This window comes from Sapajus apella, unplaced genomic scaffold (genome assembly GCF_009761245.1).
Source record: "Sapajus apella isolate SASKATOON/1434 unplaced genomic scaffold, GSC_monkey_1.0 scaffold26, whole genome shotgun sequence".
NCBI lineage: Eukaryota > Metazoa > Chordata > Mammalia > Primates > Cebidae > Sapajus > Sapajus apella.
In genome coordinates, this window is record NW_022436966.1 from 919,258 (window position 1) to 941,069 (window position 21,812).

Consider the following 21,812-nt stretch of genomic DNA (forward strand, 5'->3'; position numbering starts at 1 on the left):
TGTATGTTACCTTTCATTGTTTAGGAAAGCATTTCTTGCTCCGTGTTTTGTAGAATGTCTTACATAAATTTTTAAATTTTATTTTATTTGTAGTGAAGACAAGGTCTTGCTGTCTTGCCCAGGCTGATCTCAAACTCCTGGGCTCAAGCTCCTGTCTTGGCCTCCCAAAGAACTGGGATTACAGGTGTGAGCCACCACACCTGGCCTGGCATTCAGTTTTATAAGGAAAGCAGAACATAAAAATTGGGAAAATTTGCAGCCTGACTCTGCGATAGAAAAGAAAAACCCATTTTCTGGGGAGAAATTCAAGCCAAGTGTTAATCCCCAAGACCCTGGGGAAAATGTCTCCAGGCAGCCCCTCCCATCACAGGCCTGGAGGCCCAAGAGGAAAAAGTGGTTTTGTGGGCCAAGCCCATTGTCCTCATGCTGTGTGCAAGCCTAGGCACTTGTTGCCCTGGGTCCCAGCTGCTCCAGCTGTGGCTGAAAGGGGCCAATGTACAGTTCGGGCTATGGTTTCCGAGTGTGCAAGTCCCAAGACTTGGCAGCTTCCATGTGGTGGTACCTGTGAGTACACAGTCATCAAAAGTTGAGGTTTGGGAACCTCCACCTAGGTTTCGGAAGATGTATGGAAACACCTGGATACCCAGGCAAAAGTTTGCTGCAGGGGCAGAGCCCTCATGAAGAACCTCTGCTAGGTCAGTGGAGAAGGGAAATGTGGGGTTGGAGCCTCCACACAGAGTCCCTACTGGGGCACTGCCTAGTGGAGCTGCAAGAAGACCACTGTCCTCCAGACCCCAGAATGATAGATCCACTGACAGCTTGCACCGTGCTCCTGAAAAAGCTGCAGACACTCAGTGCCGGCCCATGAAAGCGCCGAGAGGGAGGCTGTACCCTGCAAATCCTCAGGGGCGGAGCTGCCCAAGACTATGGCTACCTACCTTTCGCATCAGCATGACCTGGATGTGAGACCTGGAATCAAAGGAGATAATTTTGAAGCTTTAAAATTTGACTCTTCAGCTGGATTTCAGACTTGCATTGGCTCTGTAACCCCTTTGTTTTGGCCAATTTCTCCCATTTGGAATGGCTGTATTTACCTAATACCTGTACCCCCATTGTATCTAGGAAGTAACTAGCTTGATTCTGATTTTACAGGCTCATAGGTGGGAGGGACTTGCTTTGCCTCAGATGAGACTTTGGACTGTGGACTTTTGGGTTAATGCTGAAATGAATAAAGACTTTGGGGGACTGTTGGGAAGGCATAATTGGTTTTGAAATGTGAGGACATGAGATTTAGAGGAGCCAGATGTGGAATGATGTGGTTTGGCCTTGTCCCCACACAAATCTCAACTTGAATCGTATATCCCAGAATTCCCATGTGTTGTGGGAGGGATCCAGGGCAGGTAATTGAATCATGGTGGCCTGTCTTTCCATGCTATTCTTGTGATAGTTGAGTAAGTCTCATGAGCTCTGATTGGTTTATCAGGAGTTTCTGCTTTTGCTTCTTCCTCATTTTCTCTTGCTGCCACCATATAAGAAATGCCTTTTACCTCCTGCCATGATTCTGAGGCCTCCCCGGCCATGTGGAACTGTAAGTCCAATTAAACCTCTTTTTCTTCCCAGGCTTGGATATGTCTTTAGCAGCTGTGTGAAAATGGACTAATACACTACCCAAACAATCTACAGATTCAATGCAATTCTTATCAAAGTGTCAATGTCATTTTTCACATAAATAGAAAAAAATAATTCTAAGATTCACATGGAACCAAAAGAGCCTGAATAGCCAAAGCAATTCTGAACAAAAAGAACAAAGCTAGAGGCATCACACTGCCTGATTTTAAAATATATTATTAGGCAGTAGTAACCAAAACAGCATGGTATTGGTATAAAAATAGACACATAGGCCAATGGGGAAGAATACAGAACCCAGCAATAAATCCACTTACTTACAGCCAACTGATTTTTGACAAAGGCACCCGAAGCATACATTGGGGAAAGGATATCCTCTTCAATTAACAGTGCTGGTGTAATATTGGGGTTCAGCAGTTAAGGGGTGCCCTCAGCTCCCCTAAGAGGACGTTTCTCCAGGTTCTTGATCTCCTGCCCTCTCAAGAATGAGAGAGGGGACCACAGCACAGTGCGTAGTAAATGCCAGACGCAAAAGTGTTTGTAGAAAGTGATTTATTTATTTATTTATTTATTTATTTATTTATTTATTTAGAGAGAAACCAGAGAATGAGAGAGAAACAGCTAACTCTCACACTGAGTGACAGAATCCAGGAGAGGAAAGCAGCTTCCACACTAAATGAAAGAAAATAGAGAGAGATGGAGTTTAGGAGGGAAAGACAGGCTTCCACGAGAGAGTGTGGAAGGGGACTCCAGACGGGAAATCCAGGAGAGAGAAAGATGGCTTCCATGAAGGCAATGTTCGTGGAAGGGGACCCAAACATGGAGTCCAAAGAGGTGTGGAAGAAGGGGACTTTTACTCTGGGAGGAACCCCTACCTTCTCTAAGACCCCTGGCCAATGAAAGGAATTCCTTAGAACTTCCGCTGGAGTGATTGACTTTTGATTCTTCCCACTCTTGCCAAATTTTAACATAAACCATTAAATCTCCCAGATAGAGAGAGATGGGAGAGGGGCATGGCACTGGGAAGTTCTTGCCCTTAAAACTACGCCCCTTGTGGATCCGGAAAGAGAACACCTTCCCTCACTGGGAACATTGGATATCCATGTGTAGAAGAGTGACACTGGACTCCCTTCTCTCTCACTGTGTACAAAAATCAACTCAAGAAGGATTTAATATAAACATTAAACATAAGACGTGAAACTGTAAAACAGCTGGAAGAAAACAGAGGAAACACTTCAAGACATTGGTCTAGGCAAAGATTATATGGCTAAGATCTCAAAGTACAGGTAACAAAACAAAAAATAGACAAACGGCAATATACTGAAAAATTTCTGCACAGCAAAGGAAATGGCCAACAGTGGAAGAGACAACCTGTTGGGTGGGAGAAAATATTTGCAACTCTTTATCTAACAAGGGATAATATCCAGACTATACAAATAATTTAAACAGGAAAAAAATCCTCACAATTATTCTTGTTAAAAAGTAGGTAAAGGACATGGGTAGACATTTCTCAAAAGGAGATATAGAAATGACCAACAGGTATATTAAAAAATGCTCAACACCACTAATCATCAGGGAAGTACAATCAAAACCATAGATGTACTTTACCCTAGTTAGAATGGCCATTATGAAAAAGACAAAAAATAACAGATACTGGAAAGGGTGTGGAGTAAAGGGAGCTTTTATATACTTTCTTGGGAATGTAGATTAGTATAGCCACTATGGAAAACAATATGGAGGTTTCTCAAAAATAGAAATATCATGTAATATTTCTTTTTCCCTTCAAGGCACATGTGATTGCATGTCCTTTCCCCTTGGAAGTTAGTTGTGGCCATGTGATTTGTTTTGGCCAATCACATATGAGTTGAAGTCATCTGAGCCACTTCCAAGTAGAAGTTTTAAGAGTCTGTTATTTCTTCAATGTGCTTTCTTTTCCTCTGCCACAGTGACCTGCAGTGCTCTGGCAAATGCTATGCAGGGCAAATACGATATGTTGTCAGTTTATGTCGGTGCAATTTTATTGAAACATAGCCATACTCATTTGTTTATATATTGTCTATGGCAGCTTTTGCACTACAACAGCAAAATTGAATTGTTGTGATAGATGCCATATATCCCATGTAGCTGAAAATATTTACTTTGTGGCTATTCACATAAAAAGTTTACTGACTGTAGATAATTGGCTGCTTCTCAGAGTGAGGACACTATAGAGGAGAGCCTCCTGCTGACCCACAATGGACTCATATCATCGACAAGAAAGAGATCTTTGTTGTTTTAAACCCCTGAAATTTTGAGGTTGGTTGTTACATAATCTAGTCTATCATGGCAATCAGACTGTTTATAGGATTAAAAAAAATCAGTTTGCTCAGAGAGGAGGAAGCCTTGTGGAGAGGAATAGTATGAAGAAAAAATGGATAGAAATGTTAGCATAAGATTGGGAAAGTACCAGCTCTTAAGCTCAGAAATTTAGATTTTACTGAGAATCTTCAGTATGGATTCAGGACTCTGTATCTTTCTCAAGGGACAGAAGAGTAGCATGGCCAGAACTTTGTAACAAAAACAAAAACATTAATCTACCAATGGTTATATTAATAGAAGCATTGGGAATAGTAATTTAGTTAGGAATTTGATCACTTGTAAACCCAAAAGAAAAATAAAAACCCCTAAAAACCCAATTTAAATAGAGGTTGTTTTTTTTTCTTCTTAGTGTAACAAGTGAAAAAAACAACCTAACAAGGACTTCCGTATCCTTTTTAATGCTTAATAGCAATCTCAGATTTTCTGTAATATGAACTGTTACACAGGGGCGGAAATGTCATTGTAAAGGGAATGGTAATAGCTGCTGTTGAATTCTTTATTTTCTTTGACTTCCTCTTTTTTAGATAAAGTAAGCACATCATATACTGTCATCTACTCAATGAAATTTGGTGTCAGATAGCCTAAGGTAGTCTTTTAAAGTTAAAAACAGTCACTTTAGAATTAGATTTTACTCTTTATCTTGTTGCTTAATCTGCCGTGTGTAGTGTGTGTTGAAGGAAACCTTTGTCAGCTTGCCAAGTTACATGAATGAAACTAAGAGTATACAGCAACTCTTCAAGATTTAGATAAAGATTTAGGGCACTGAATACTTCAGATTTTTAAATGCGGTTTTGTTCTACCTGTACTGTTCTGATAGAAGGAAAAAAAAATAGAACAATAACAACAAAAAATGCTGTAAAAAATCTCTGTATAATCAGGTTATTTTATAAAGTGTTAGAACTTGTTCTTTTAGTCCTGTTTTGCTCTGGCGAAAGGAATGATTTCTTGCTTTGATTATATTGTCATAAGGGCATTTGGAAATTTAGAAAATTCATTTTATTGCAGGTATGTTTTTATTGTTTAGTAAGCTATTATTATTTCTTTAGGAATATATATTAATAATACAAATGTTATGCCCATCATTTTAAAAAACATATAAGTAGCATACAAATATTTCTTTGTCTTTTTTCCAGATTATGAAAATAATACATGTAGTGGTTGGGACTCTTTGGTTGCAAATTACAGAAACTCAGCGTGATTAACTTAAACAAAAAAGTTTAAGTTACACTAACCATCTGAAAACATAGGGTGAAGTTGGTGTTAGGTAAGACTGTAACAATGGACTTTTGTATTGACCTGAAGGTCTCTTCTCTTTTTCAGACTTCCTACTTTCCTCCCACCTCTTATGTCTTCTCTCCCTTCATTGTCTTCATCTTGTTCTAAAATGGTCTTTACCTATGTAACAAGGGGCATACACCAGCAACTTTAGGCATCTATTATTATGTCTCTGAGACCAAAGAGGAAAAGGGCTCTTTTTTTTTTGTCAACTTCAGTTATTATAATCTTAGGAAAATGATCTGATTTCTCACCCTTTAGACAATAGTCTAATTTTTACGTGTTCTGGGAGCTGGGATGTTATGCTTGGCCCAAACTTGGTCCTATGTTTAATTTATGGCTGCAGGTTGTGGAGTGTGTGGTCTTTTGCCAGAGGGCATTGGGATGGGGCTTGGGGTCTGACCAAAATAGTTGCCACTATAATACTTATTGATGTAAATATGGAAATATTTAGAAAAACTTAAAATGGAGAAAACTATTCATAAACTTATTAGCATATTTGCCTGACAATTTTTTTTACATTTTGAACATGTTTTCTATGTCGTTGAAACACACATGCACACACATGTGCATATATATAAAATTTGTGGATGTATAGCATAAATGTATTTATGATGTTACATAATGTTATGCTTATTTTGTATGGGGGCAGCAAGTTATAATATGTACATTTATATAATGTAGTATATATATGCTTAAAATACAGTGGCAGATAGAGAAATGGATGAGTATCGGATTCTGAGTTTTTAGACTTTCATTGTAATTATGGCTGTACTCACTAGCTTTATAACTTGGGCAAATAATTTATCTTACCTGTGATTCAGTTTCTTTGTACAATGAAGGTAATACTGTCACCCTGTATCATGGGTGTAGTCTTGAGGTTTAGCAAGATAATAAGTGAAAAGTGTTTACAACAGTCCTTTATAAGTAGTAAACATGGAATAAACATTAGCTATTGTTTTTATTAATACTATAATATTTATGTTATACTATATATGGACATATTCACTGTATATGTTAATATTATATTAACATATAGACAGACAGGTACATGTACATATTATATCCTGCTTTTGTTTTAAACCAATGTTTGTTTGCTCTATTGTATTTTTAGAAAATTAACAACCCTAAAGAAAATACATTTTAGAAATCCTTGGTGATCTTAACTTTCCCCGAAGCATGACATTTTGGGAAAAACTTCACTTGTGTGTGATAGCCTTTACCCCGAAGGAGTGAAGTCTTTAGAAAGAATGGGAGATGGCCAATAGCAAATCTTAGTCACGATTTATAGTCCTTTGCTTGAATGTGTTAGTTAGTGTGATTAGTACATCCTTTTCCTGAACTGAAAGGATAACTGGCACAAATAGGCTAAAGGTCAACCAGGGCCTCCTGACCAGTGTATGAAATGGTAATTTTTGGGTAACTAGTATACAGCACATTTATTCCTACCTATCAAGGCACAAAAGAGTTGATTCTGTTTCTATTGTTAAACAGTACATTATTCTGGAAGGAGCAGTATGCAGAATAGGGTTTGAGTATGAGTTTTCTGAACCTCTAAAATAGAAATAATAACGTTCCTTTTTTCTTGCAACTGTTTTTGTCTTGAAGCTTGCTTTGTTTAGTTTTAGCTCTTTTTTGGTTTGTCCTGTTAATCTTTTGGTTATTGAATGCTTAGAATATCTTTTCCCAACCTTTCACTTTCAATCTATTTCTATCTTGGGATCTAAAGTGAGTCTTTTATACATGGCATATAGTAGGATCATATTGTTACTATTTTTAAAAAGTTCATCATGTCAAAAAAACAAAAACAAAAACAAATAGGCTGGGCACAGTGGCTTACGCCTGTAATCTTAGCACTGTGGGAGACCAGGGCAGGTGGATCACAAGGTCAGGAGTTCAAGACCAGCCTGGCCAACATGGTGAAACATCATGTCTACTAAAAATACAAAAATTAGCTGGGCATGGTGGTGTGCATCTGTAATCCCACCTACTAGGGAGGCTGAGGCAAGAGAATTGCTTGAACCCAGGAGGCGGAGGTTGCAGGGAGCCGAGATTGCGCCATTACATTCCAGCTCTGGGTGACAGAGCAAGACTCCATGGTGGTGGGGGTGGGGGGGGGGGGCGGAGAAAAACAAACAACAACAGCAACAACAAAAAGCCCATCATGTCAATCTCTGCCTTTTAATTGGAGAGTTTAGTCCATTTTCATTCATTGTAATTACTGATAAGGAAAGACTTTTGCCATTTTGCTATTTATTTTATGTGTCTTCGTATTTTTTGTTCTTTGGTTTCTCCATTACTGTGTTATTTTGTATTAGATAGGTATTTTCTAGTGTATCAGCTTGATTCCTTCATTTTTAAACTATACAGTTTTTTCTTTTTTGATCCCATTAAGAGTGAACATAATTGCTTTAAATTTTAACTTATTTTCTTTGTGATTTTTCTAGGTGTTACAGTTAACATCTTAATTTATGAATATCTGGTTTGATACCAATTTAGTTTCAATAGTATACAAAATCTTTGTTACTATATAGCTCCATTCTTTCTGTTGTCATTATAAATTACATCTTTATACATTGTATGCTCATCAACAGTGATATGTATTGTTTTATTCCGTCTTTTAAATCAAAACAATGAAAAAGAGGAGGTATGAATTAAAAATTCAATAATATTGACCTTTATATTTACCTATACAGTTAACCTTTAACAGCGTTCTTTCTTTGTATGGATTTGAGTTACCAGTTAGTGTTTTGTCTTTCTAGCCTGAGGGACTTGCTTTAGTGTTTTCTATAGGGCAGGTTTTCTAGTGACAGACTCTCAGCTTTTGTTTATCTGGGGATATCTTAATTTCTTTTTCATTTTGGAGGATCGTTTTGCCAGATAATGAATTCTTGCTTAATGGTTTTTCTCTTTCAACATTTTGAATCCGTTATCTCACTGTCTTCTGGCCTATGGTTTCTGATGAGAAATTTGCTGCTCATCTTATTGAGGATCCTTAATACACAATGAGTTGCTTATCTCTTGTTGCTTTCAAGAGTCTCAAGAGTCTTTTTCTAAGACAGAGTCTTACTCTGTTGCCCAGGCTGGAGTGCAGTGGCACAAGGATCTCAGCTCACTGCAACCTCTGCCTCCTGAGTTCAAGTGATTCTCCTGCCTCAGCCTCCTGAGTTTCTGGGATTACAGGCATGCACCACCACGTCTGTCTAATTTTTGTATTTTTAGTAGAGATGGGGTTTTACTGTGTTGGCCAGGCTGGCTTCAAACTCCTGACCTTGGATGATCCACCCGCCTCAGCCTCCCACAGTACTAGGATTACAGGCATGAGCTACCGTGCCCGACCTATCTTGTATTTTGACAGTTTGATTATAGTGTGCCTTGGTGTGGATGTTTGTGAGTTTATTCTACTTGGAGTTTGTTGAACTTCCTGGAAGTATATATTCATATTCTTCATCAGATTTAGGAAATTTTTGGTTGTTATTTCTTTAAATATTCTTTTTTTTCCTCTCCTTTCCCTTTTGGACTACCGTTATATGTTGTATGTTGTATATGTATTATGTCCTAGATAGTAATCTTGTATTAACTTTTATAAATACATCTCCCCATTTTGTTGTTTATTTTTTCTTTTCAAGGTGCTATTTAAATATTGCAAGTTCTTCACATGCTTGGGGGAAGGGAATCATGGATAATGTGAAACTGTCTCTCATATCCTCTTCAATGTCTATTTTCTTATTTCTGTATTCTACTCAGGTGCTATAATCGCTCACCTGGATTCTTTCGTTCTTTTGAATATATTTTGTACTTGGATGTTTGTTCAAACTGATGTTTCTGAAACTCCTATTCTGCCATCTTGCTGACATCACTCCTCAGTTTTAATATCTAACATGGCACATGCTGACTATATATATATATATATATATATATGTATACACACATATATATACACACACATATATATATATAATTCATATAAGCAAAAGCTCTTTAGGATACTCAGTAATTTTTATTTTTCCTCTTTTCTTTCTTTTTTAGAGATATGGTCTCACTATGTTGCCCAGGATGGGCTTGAACTCCTGGCCTTAAGCGATCCTTCTGCCTTGGCCTCACAAAATGTTGAGATTACAGATGTGAGCTACCACATCCAGCCTCTCAGTAATTTTTAATAATGTAAAGTGTTTTTTTGTCTATAGATTTGGTGAACTGCTTGTTTGGATAAAAAGCTGAAGAGACATGACAACAAAATGTAATACATACTCTTAGACTGGATACTTTTCAGTAGGAAATGAAAATGCTCTAAAGAGCATTATGGGGATGATTGACAAAGTTGGAATTTGGACTGTGGATTAGATTATAATTGTATCAATGTAAATTTCTTGAATTTGACGATGGTACTAGCATGTAAGAAAGGAGGTACATACTATAGTTTTACTGGTACAATATTTTAAGTCTACTTACAAATGGTTTAGAAAGATAAACATACATATACATACATACGTAGAAGAGAATGATAAAACAAATATGGCAATAATGTTATAAATTAGTGAACTCTGCATAAAGGCTATACAAGAGTTCTCTGTGCAATGTGAAATTATTTCAAAATAAAAATTACAGCAATTATAAAGTAATATATAAATATCTTAGAAGCAATTTTTATGAATTAATTGGCAAGAGTTTTATTGTGCTTGTGATGACCATGAAATGTTTCCAGCAGTTGAAGACACTTGTGATTGTGTACCTTGTAGTCACTGCTTTTCAGAGGCTATTCTTTATGCTCTGCTGCCCCCTAGTGACTTTATGCTCATTAGCAATTGTTTCTTGCAAAGCATAGTTAAGTTTGAAATTTAGACCACTATAATCATTATTTAAAAACAACTTAGTATCACCTGTAATCCCAGCACTTTGGGAGGCTGAGGCAGACAGATCATAAGGTCAGGAGTTCGAGACCAGCTTGTCCAGCATGATGAAACCCCATCTTTACTAAAAATGCAAAAAATTAGCCAGATACGGTGGCATGCACCTGTAATCCCAGCTACCTTGGGAGGCTGAGGCAGAAGAATTGCTTGAACCCGGAAGGCGGAGGTTGCAGTGAGCCAAGATTGTGCCATTGCACTCCAGCCTGGGCAACAGAGCAAGACTCTGTCTCAAAACAACAACAACAACAACAACAACCACCCCAAAAAACTTAATATCAAGTGAAATAACTTTTACGGGGGCAAGGCAAGTTGTTATTATGAAGCCATAGCTAATGGCCTCCTTTTTTCTTTGAATTTTTAAAAAATTGTGTTTTTGTTCTTGTGATTCCTTTGTATTACATCCTCGGTGTCTTCTCTCTCTTTCTTTCTTTAAAACAGTAATATTTATTGGTTTTTCACTCAAGAGCAACAATGAAACATAAATTGTGTACTCTTCTCTTCTTCTTTCCTCTTAGCATTAAATATCAGTGAATAGTATTATCTTAGTGCTTTACTTTGTAGTCAAGTATACTTGATTTGGCCCATAACCTCTCATTTGTAATCCCCAAATCCTAAAGTCTCTAAAAACAATTTTTTTCAAAATCTGCCTTAATTCATCTGGCAAGAAAACCTGATGTGAGTTGACTTAATATATTAATAATTTTCATATTTACCACTTTTGTGAATATTCCTATATTTTACTGCTGAAATATGAAAGTATTTGATTATGGAATGCTTCTTAAGATCTTACTGGGATGTTACATAATATGTGACAGATTAGCTGTACTTTTAAAAAAATGTACAGAATTTTTAAAAACTCTACAGAATTTGGTATTATGAAACATTTTGCTACAAGGATTTTCAATTGGGGATTTTAGACCTGTAATTGATTTGCTTAGCTTTGACTCACAGTTGTTGGTATGAGACAGTTGACTAGCTTATTCTACTTTCTATCTTCTCTCTTTTTTTCCTTAGGTATATAATTTTTATGTACTATTTTCATGTATCATACTTGATCACTTTTAATCTGAGCTTGTTTTTGTCTTAGAGTTGCAGTTAAATATATTCAGTCTTCATTGACATTCTTTTTCATTGAGATTTTCTCTGTTATCTAATTTGGTTTGAGTTCCTCCTCTAGCAGTTGCCCTAAGAAGGACTTATGTGAAAAATAATTTTTGAGTTATTGTGTATTCGGAATTTTAGCTCTATAGACTTTATATTCAAACACTAGCTTGGTTGAGATGAAAATTCTTGACTCATATTTTGTTTCCTTGAGTATCTCGTCTTCTGGTATTCAATGTTGCTGTAGAGAAATCTTGATATTTGTTGGTTTTTCTTTTTCCCCAAGTGCTTTTTCTTTAATATTATTGTTTTTGGCTGTCTATTGATTCTTCTTCCTATTTTATTTTATTTTAGTTTAGTTTTGAGACAGAGTCTTGCTCTGTTGCCCAGGCTGGAGTACAATGGCGTGATCTTGGCTTACTGCAACTTCTGCCTTCTGGGTTCAAGCGACTCTCCTGTCTCAGCCTCCCCTGTAGCTGGGATTACAGGTGTGCACCATCATGCCTGGCTAATTTTTTTTTTTTTTTTTTTTTTTTTTTTTTTTTTTTGTATTTTTAGTAGAGACAGGTTTTCACTATGTTGGCCAGGCTGGTCTCGAATTCCTGACCTCAGGTGATCCTCCTGCCTTGGACTCTCAAAGTGCTGGGATTACAGGTGTGAGCCACTGCGCCTGCCCCTTCGTTTTTGAATCATTAGACATTACTCAAAGAATTTCAGCATGCACCCTTGACTCATTAGAGTCTAATATAAATTAATATTTCTATCACTTCCTTGACACTGCTAGGAATATGTAACACTTTTTCATTTATCTTCTTCTTGTCATGAATTTTAATTTTACATGTAATTTTGTTCCCATACAACATTATCATTATTTCATAGGGACACCATTCATGTATGTTTACTCTTTTGTTTGATTCTTCATTTCTTCCTCCATCTCTGTGCTTCATTCTGAGGTCACTTTCCTTTTGTGTGCAGAACTCCCGTTAGCATTTCTTTTAGTGCAGGACTCATTTATTTTGTTTGTATGAAAATATACATAATATATACTTTACCATTTTAACCATTTTTAAGCATACAGTTCAGTGGCATTAAGGATATTCAAATTTTTGTGTAACCAATACTGCCACTTATCTCCAGAACTTGTCTAATCCTTCCAAATTGAAACTGTGTACTCATTAAGCAATAACGCCTTATTTTCCCCTTCTCCCAACCCCTGCAAACAATATTAAATTTTCTGTCTCTATGAATTTGAATACTGTAGGTAATTCATGTAAACAGAATTATATATTATTTGTTTTTTTGTGACTGGCCTATTTTACTTAGCATGATGTCTTTGAGGGTACATTCATGTTGTAGCATGTGTCGCAATTTCCTTCCCTTTTAAAGGCTGAATAATATCACATTGTATTATTTACTACATTTGGTTTATCCATTCATCTTTTGATGGACACATGGGTTGCTTCTTCCTTTTAGCCCTTGTGTATAATATATCTATGAACATGGGTGTATAAATATTGCTTCCAGTCTTCCTTCAATTCTTTTGATTATAGACTCAGAATTGGAATTGCTGGATCATACAGTACTTTGATTTTTAATTTTTTCAAGAGCGAGTGTACCCTTTTCAAAAGCAGCTGGATCACATTTTTACAATACTTGTCTTAATTTTTAAAGGTTGTTTGTTTGTTTGGTTGCCTTTTTTTGGAGACAGGGTCTGGTCTTGACCTGTTCTTGCTCTGGCTGGAGTAGTACAGTGGCACAATCATGGTTCACTGCAGCCCGACCTCTTAAAGGGCATTTTTTGTTAGTAAAACATCTAAGGTAAAATTCTAGGCTGGTGGCTTATTTTTTCAGTGTTACTTAAAGTATTATTTAATTGCACTTTGACATATCTTCTCTGTTAAAATATTAGCTCTTAGTCTTTTTGTTTTTCCCTTGAAGGTAACGTAATTTTTCCTCTGGCAGCTTATAATACTTTTTTCTTTGTTTTTGGTTTTTGGCAGTTTTATTATGATGTGCATAGGTGTACTGGTCTTTATTCTTATTTTTAAAAATGAGGTGTTGCTTTATTGCTCAGGCTGGAGTACAGTGCACAATTATAGCTCACTGCAAGTGATCCTCATGCCTCAGCCTCCCAAACAGCTGGGACTATAGGCACATGCTACTGTGCCTGGCTTTTTTATTTTATTTTTATTTTTATTTGAGACAGGGTTTAGCTTTGATGCCCACGCTGGTCTTGAACTCCTGGCTTTAAGCAGTATTCTTGCCTCAGCCTCCCAAGGTGCTGGGATTACAGGTGTGAACTACCATGCCTGGCCAAGTATAGTTTTCTTTACATTCATCATGCTTTGGGTTTATAGGGCTTGAAACTATGGACTGATATTTTTCGTAAGATTTTAGACATACTTGGCTATGATGTCTTTAAATATTGTTTCTGCACAGTTATACAATGATAAAATTTCTTTCAGGGGAGTTACAGATTTAAAAATATTTTCATAATATAAGTTAGATGTTATTTACTTTTTTTTTTTAAAGCTTGCATTCTCCTAGGGGAATAGAGTTGAGTTTCTTAGAGGCTACATGACATGAAAATGTTATTTCAGTGGTGAGTGTTATTTATAGTTGTATGTTCTTTCATTTAGTTTTTTTTCCAGTTTTAATTTCTTTTTTTTCAATTTTTATTTTATTTTTTTATGGAGCCTAGCTCTGTCACCCAGGCTGGAGTCTGGAGTACAGCGGCGTGATCTTAGCTCACTGCATCCTTCTCCTCCTGGGTTCAAGTGATTCTCCTGTCTCAGCCTCCCGAGTAGCTGGGATTGCAGGCACGCGCCACTACGCTCAGCTAATTTTTATATTTTTAGTAGAGACAGGGTTTTGCCATTTGTTCAGGCTGGTCTCGATCTCCTGACCTCAGACAATCTGCCTGCCTTGGCCTTGCAAAGTGGTGGAATTACAAGCATGAGCCACTGTGCCTGGCCTTTTTTTTTTTTTTTTTTAAACAAGGTGTCTGTGTCACCCAGGCTAGAGTACAGTGGTCTGATCTCCGCTCACTGCAACCTCTGCCTCCCAGGCTTAGGTGATTCTCCCACCTCAGCCTCCTGAGTAGCTGGGACCACAGGTGCATGCCACCATGCCTAAGCTAATTTTTTTGGTATTTTTTGTAGAGATCGGGTTTTGTCATGTTGCCCAGGCTGGTCTCAAACTCCTAGCCTCAAGCAATCCACCTCCTTCAGCCTCCCAAAGTGTTGGGATTACAGGTTTGAGCCACTGTGCCTGGCCCAGTTACAGTTTTTATGTGGCTAATGTCAATAAACATAACCACGTATATAAAAGTTCTCGGGAAACCCAAGGGAAATATATATATTTGAGAAGGGGTTTTGCTCTTGTTTTCCAGGCTGGAGTGAAATGGCACGATCTCAACTCACTGCAACCTCTGCCTCCCAGGTTCAAGTGAGTCTCCTTGCTGGGATTATAGCCACACTTGGCTAATTTTTTGTATTTTTAGTAGAGAAGGGGTTTCACTGTGTTGCCCAGGCTGGTCTCGAACTCCTGACCTCAGGTGATCCACCCACCTTAGTCTCCCAAAGTGCTGGTATTGCAGGCGTGAGCCACTACACTCGGCCAGGAAACCCAATATTTTTTAAGAGCATAAAAATGGTGCCAGGCCAAAAAGTTTGAGAACTGTTGGCTGAGGGCTTTTGACTGTGTCCCATATGTTTCATTTTTCTTATATTCTTCTGTATTTTACATCCTTTCCTTTCCTTGTTCTCTTTGTGCTTCAGTGTGGATATTTTTTATTTTCTTTTCCTTATTTTATTTATTTATTCATTTATTTGAGACAGGGTTTCACTCTGTCACCCAAGCTGGAGGGCAGTGGCAAGATCTTGGCTCATTACATCCTCAGCCTCCTGGGTTCAAGTGATTTTTGTGCCTCAGCCTCCCAGTAGCTGGGATTATAGACATGCATCACTATGTTTGGATATTTTTTTTTTTTTTTTTTTTGAGATGGAGTTTCGCTCTTGTTACCCAGGCTGGAGTGCAATGGCGCGATCTCGGCTCACTGCAACCTCCGCCTCCCAGGTTCAGGCAATTCTCCTGCCTCAGCCTCCTAAGTAGCTGGGATTACAGGCACGCGCCACCATGCCCAGCTAATTTTTTGTATTTTTAGTAGAGACGGGGTTTCACCATGTCGACCAGGATGGTCTCGATCTCTTGACCTCGTGATCCACCCGCCTCGGCCTCCCAAAGTGCTGGGATTACAAGCTTGAGCCACCGCGCCCGGCCTGTTTGGATAATTTTTATATTTTTGGTAGAGACAGGGTTTCACCTTGTTGGCCAGGCTGGTCTCCAACTCCTAACCTCAAATGATCCATCTGCCTCATCCTCCCAAAGTGCTGGAATTAGAGGTGTGAGCCACCATGCCCAGCCCCAATGTGGATTTTTACAATTGACTTATTTGCTGGTAAACTATCTATGGAGTTCTGAATTTTAAAAACCCAGTTCTGGGTTTTCTCCAGTTTTATAATTAAAAAAAAAATTGTAGGGCTGTGGTGAATTCTCCATCTTTTTATCTGTTTTCTTCTTTTCCTTTTTTCTTGTCATATTAATCATAGCCATTTTTAAAGTTCGTGTTTGATATGTTCAATATCTAGATCATCTGTTGAATCTTGATTTTTAGTCATGTGATCTTCTCTCAGCATGCCTGGTAATTTTGGACTGAATAGACATTAAAAAAATTGTGGAGGTTTTGGATGGTGTTTTCTTCCTTAAGTGAAGGTCCCTCCCCTCTGCCCCCATTTTTTGTTAAGGAAGATGGTATGGCAATGTCCCCTTTAATCCAGTCAACAACTGAAATGGCTAAATCTAGAGTTCAGCTTTAGCTAGGCTGTGACTGTCTCTGGCTCATTACTGCCTCATGCTATAGTCTTCCAGACATTCCAAAGAGCCTGGAGTGATGATTAGGGGCCTTTCCCTTGGTAGATCTTTAATTCTATGCTTTCCTTTATACCTCAAGACTACCTGAAATTCTGTTATCTTGTCTGAGCCTTTTTGCTTTTCTTAATCTCTCTCCTTGTATAGCTTAAGAATTCAGCAAATGTGTTGAGAAAATAGTAAGAGTGTTATGTTTTCTTCCCATTTTTTCTCTTCAGGATTCTAACCTCTTATGCCTCTAATTTAAGGTACTGGGGTTCTCCAAAACTGTCAAAAACTGATTTTTCTACCTTTTGGTGTAGGCTTTCTGCTTGTTCTTTTTACTGGGAGCTTCAGCCTCTAGAATGCAGATATGATATTTACCTTGAGGGTGAAAAAATGACTAAAGAATATTGGCTGACCCATTCTTACTGTTTCCCTCTTCTCCAGTGTTTTATTCCCTTAATCTCTGGTTGCCTGAGCAGTTCTGTTTTTGTTTGCTTGTTTATTTGTTTGTTTTTTTGAGATGGAGTCTGGCTCTGTCTCCCAGGCTGGAGTGCAATGGCGTGATGTCAGCTCACTGCAACCTGCGCCTCCCAGGTTCAAGCAATTCTCCTGCCTTAGCCTCCTGAGTAGCTGGGATTACAGGCACCCACCATCATGCCTGGGTAATTTTTGTCTTTTAGTACAGGTGAGGTTTCACCATGTTGGCCAGGCTGGTCTTGAACTCCTGACCTCAGTGATCCACCTGCCTCAGCCTCCACCTGCCTCAGCCTCCCAAAGTGCTGTCATTATAGGCATGAGCCACTGAGCCCGGCTGCCCAAGCAGTTCTATAAGTCAGTCAGGAAATAACCCTTCATAAACAGGTATGCAGAAGACCTAGAGAAGTATTAGTTTATTTATTTTTATTTTAAAGTTTTTTGAGAGAGAAGGTCTTGCTCTGTTGTCCTGGCTGGAATATACTGAAGCTTAATACAGCCTTGAACTCTTGGCCTAAACTGATCCTCCTGACTCAGCCTTCCAAGTAGCTGGGACAATAGGCATGTGCCACCATGCCCAGCTAATTAAAAGATTCCTTCCTAAATGGAAAGGACCTTATCAAATTGATTTTTTTTTTTTTTTTTTGTAGTGATGGGGTCTCACCATGTTGCTCAGGCTGGTATTGAATTCCTTGCTCAAGTCATCCTACCACCTCAGCTTCCCAAAGCACTGGGATTATAGGTGCCAGAGTAAGACCCTGTCTCAAAGGAAAGAAAAAAAAAAGAAAAAACACATTCAAATGGACTTTCTCTGGAAAACAGGAATGGAAATTCAGGAAGCTTAAACATTCTTGAGCAGGATAAACATAAGCAACCACACCTGGCTGAGAGTATCAGTTTAGATTGGAGCAGGAAAGGAGAGTTTCAAGAAAGAGATTTCCAGAAAAAGGGATTCCAGCCAGGAAGGAATGTTAATATTAGTATGCAATTTGGCTGAAAAGGGAAGAATATTTATATAGTTAAAATAATGCAAATGTTGTTTGTTGGTTTGCAAAGACAAAGTATTGGCTATCTATGAAAAACAATTATGATTATAGAACAGAATATATATGTTATCAGCTCTATCAGTGTAAAATTCGTTTCCACAGTTGGGGAAAGTAAGGAAAAGATATAAAGGGAAGGTAAGGGGGCCAGGCATGTGGCTCATGCCTGTCATCCCAGCATGTTGGGAGGCTGAGGCAGGATTGCTTGAGTCCAGGCGTTTGAGAGCAACCTGTGTAACAGAGTGAGACTCCATCTTTACAAAAAATTAAAAAATTAGCTGGGTATGGTGGCACATACCTGTAGTCTCAGCTACTTTGGAAGCTAAGTTGGGAGGACTGCGTGAGCCTGGGAGTTCAGGGCTGCACTGAGCTGTCATCACACCACTGCATTCTATCTAGCCTGGGCAACAGAGTGAGACTCTTGTCTCCAAAATCAGAGAAAATAAGGAAAAGGTAGTGATTCATTTTGCATAGCTGGGAATCAAGATAATCTGTTGTTAATAATACAAGAAACAAAAGCATAACTATATTATTTATATTACAAAAGCAATCTTTAGAAAAGCTAAAAGGGGTATGTAAGTATTGAGAGGAGAGGAAAAGGAATGATATGGTATGATGAGGTAATTCTTTATCAATTATTGTAGGAAGTAGAGAATATCTAAAATTGATACAAGGAAAATGGCAATATTATCTTTTTATTTTATATTATTTTAATTTTTTAAGACAAGGTCTAGCTCTCTCACACATGCTGGAGTGCAGTTGTATAATCACAGCTCACTGTGGCCTTGACCTCCTGTGCTCAAGTGATCCTCCCACCTCAGACTCCTGAGCAGGTGGGACTATAGGCATGCCACCACACCCAGCTAATTTTTGTATTTTTTGTAAATACAGGATTTCACCATGTTGCCCAGGCTGGTCTCAAAATCCTGGGCTCAAGCAATCTGCCTGCTTTGGCCTCTCAAACTGCTGGGATTATAGGCTTCAACCACAGCACCCAGCCAATATTACGTTACTTGAAGATATGGGCTTAATTCTAAAAAATTAAAAATATAAACATTTATAAAAGTTCAAATTGGGCCAGGCCTGGTGGCTCATGCCTATAATTCTAGCACTTTGGGAGGCCAGGGTGGGGCAGATTGCTTGAGGTCAAGAGTTCAAGACCAGCCTGGCCAACATGGTAAAACCCTGTCAACACCAAAAATTAGCCGGGCATGGTGGCATGTGCCAGTAGTCCCAGCTACTTGGAGGGCTGAGATAGGAGCATCACTTGAGTCTGGGATGTGAGGCTGCAGTGAGCTGAGATCATGCCACTGCACTCCAGCCTGGGTGCTAGAGTTAAGACCTGTCTAAAAAAAAAAAAAAAAAAAAAAAAGAAAAGAAAAAAGAAAAAAAACTCATTGAAATTGACTTTCTCTGGAAAACAGGAATGGGAATTCAAGAAGCTTAAACAGGCCGGGCGCGGTGGCTCATGCCTGTAATCCCAGCACTTTGGGAGGCTGAGGCGGGTGGATCACGAGGTCAAGAGATCGAGACCATCCTGGTCAACATGGTGAAACCCCGTCTCTACTAAAAATACAAAAATTAGCTGGGCATGGTGGCACGTGCCTGTAGTCCCAGCTACTCGGGAGGCTGAGGCAGGAGAATTGCCTGAACCCAGGAGGCGGAGGTTGTGGTAAGCCAAGATCGCGCCATTGCACTCCAGCCTGCGGAACAAGAGCGAAACTCCGTGTCAAAAAAAAAAAAAAAAAAAAAAAAAAAGAAGCTTAAACAATATTCTTGAGCAGGATAAACATAAGCATCAAAACAACCACCAAGGTACTATACAAAGGAATGACAACAATAGCTCTAAATACAGGAAGGGGGAAATGGAAGTATACTCAATTAATTATAAAGAAATCAGGAAAAGAGGAAATAATTTATGTTAACACAATTACCCATATGACTAGGTTTAACTGTTATTTTGCTTTTTGTTTGTCTCATCTTTTTTTGTCCCTTTATTTCTCATTTTATATTCTCCTTATCTGAATTAGAACAACCAAATGTTTTTAAATATACCATTATTCTGCAGTCTACCTTCAAATGATATCACACCTCTTTATATAGAACATAAAATCCTTAAAACAGTATATTTTAATTTCATGCATTGATCTTTGAGTTATTGTTAACTACATTTTACTTCTACATGTGTTTTGATTCCACAGTTCATTATTATCATTTTTGCTTTGAACAATCAACAATCTTTTTTTAAAAAAATCAGTTCTCTTTTACAATAAATTTAAAAATAATAAAAATATTTTATATGTTCCTATATATTTACCAGTTTATTTGCTCCTTAATCTTTTGTGAAGATTCAGATTTTGAACAGATTTTATATTATTTTTGTCTGAGGAACTTACTTGAACAGTTTTTATAGTGCAGGTCTGCTGACAACAAATTTTCTAAGACATTGCTTTGTTGATAGATATTTTTGCTGGGTATAAAATTCTTGATTTACATTTTTTTCCTTTAGCACTTTACAGATATCTTTCCATTGTCTTTTTCCTTACATAGTTTGGATGAGAAGTCTGTAGTCATTATTTCTTTGTGTTTTAAGTATTATTTTCTTCCCTCTGTTTGCTTTTGTATTTAAGGTTTATTTTTCTTTATTAGTGTTAACAACTCCAAGAAGCCTTTTCTGCCTAGTCCATTTCTGTACTGAACACTCCTTTATTTTGCATTGCTACATCACCTAAGTGTAGCATATTTAAATGTTGTAGTTATGAACAGGTTTTTCTTTTTTTAAAATTTGAAATGAGCAGTATGTTGTTAAGGGTGGTCTTGAACTCCTGGGCTCAAGAGAACCTTTGACCTCAGCCTCCTGAGCAGCTAGCTGGGATTACAGGCATGTGCCACCATGCTTAGCTCCTGAACAGTTTTATAATGACATTTCATTATGGTTTCTTATATATTTCCTTACTCATTACAGTATGGGCTCCCTCAAAGGAAGATATTCTTTTCTTTTTGTTTTTAGTAAATTTTCAGTAAATAGATACTAAATGAACCTATGGCAGGAAAATCCCCGAACCACCTAACATAGCCAATATTGTTAAATTTCTGAGAAAACGTGTCTATTTAATTTGCTGAGGTCACTTATTTTATTATTGAATAGTCAAAATTTTCTTGCCTTTTAAAAGTCTATTTCTTGTAATTTGGTACATTTTGAATATTAAAAAAAAAGATGCTGCCACATTCTCCCTTTAAATAAATAAGTTACTCTATAGAGTGAAGAACTAGAATGTGGTGGTGATATTTCATAGCTTTGGGAGAGTGCCCTTAAATATAACCTTGTGGACAAGTAATTTATTGGTAAGCAACTTTGTTTCTTCAGTGATGATTGGGGCTATAGTAGATCATTACTTTGTTGAGTTTAGAGTTTACCTGTGTAGAGTATTAGATTCTCTAAAGTAGTTATACAACCCAAACCAGATTGATCTATTGATAATGGAAGAGTAATGAAAGTGTACAGTAGGCCTCAGGTAAATATCTAACAAATTTTAATCATACGATATTTTATTTATTTATTTTTGAGATGGATTATTGCTCTTCATCCAGGTTGCAGTGCAGTGGCACAATCTCAGCTTACTGCAACCTCCTCCTCCTGGGTTCAAAAGATTCTCCTGCCTTAGCCTCCGGAGTAGCTGGGATTTTAGGTGCGTGCCACCACGCCCAGCTAATTTTTGTATTTTTAGTGGAGATGGGATTTCACCATGTTGGCCAGGCTGGTCTCAAACTCTTGACCTCAGGTGATCCACCCGCCTCAGCCTCCCAAAGTGCTGGGATAACAGGCGTGAGCCCCTGTGCCTAAGATCAGATGTCATTTTTGAGAGAAGTGAAATTTACTTTCCATAGCTACCCATTGTAATTTCTTAATTCCTTGTATTGAACTAATCATGCAGTTTTAGTGGTCTTTCTTTTCAGAAAGATGTCTCTTAACATATTAAGTTTTATCTTAAAATATTTGTATTGTTGATTTAGTTTTTCCTAAACTTTTATAATTTGAGTTTTGTTATCAGTTGTGTTAAATTTTATTCTGATTGCTCTAGGACTATTTTTTTCAAATTCATGTAGATCA

General features: G+C 37.7%; 1 protein-coding gene across 5 annotated transcripts in view; it reads left to right on the forward strand.

The window, feature by feature from the left end:
• The window catches only part of EXOC6B (exocyst complex component 6B), a 661,151-nt gene that overhangs the window by 46,766 nt on the left and 592,573 nt on the right, over nucleotides 1–21,812 (forward strand). The gene's annotated exons all lie outside the window — the stretch shown is intronic.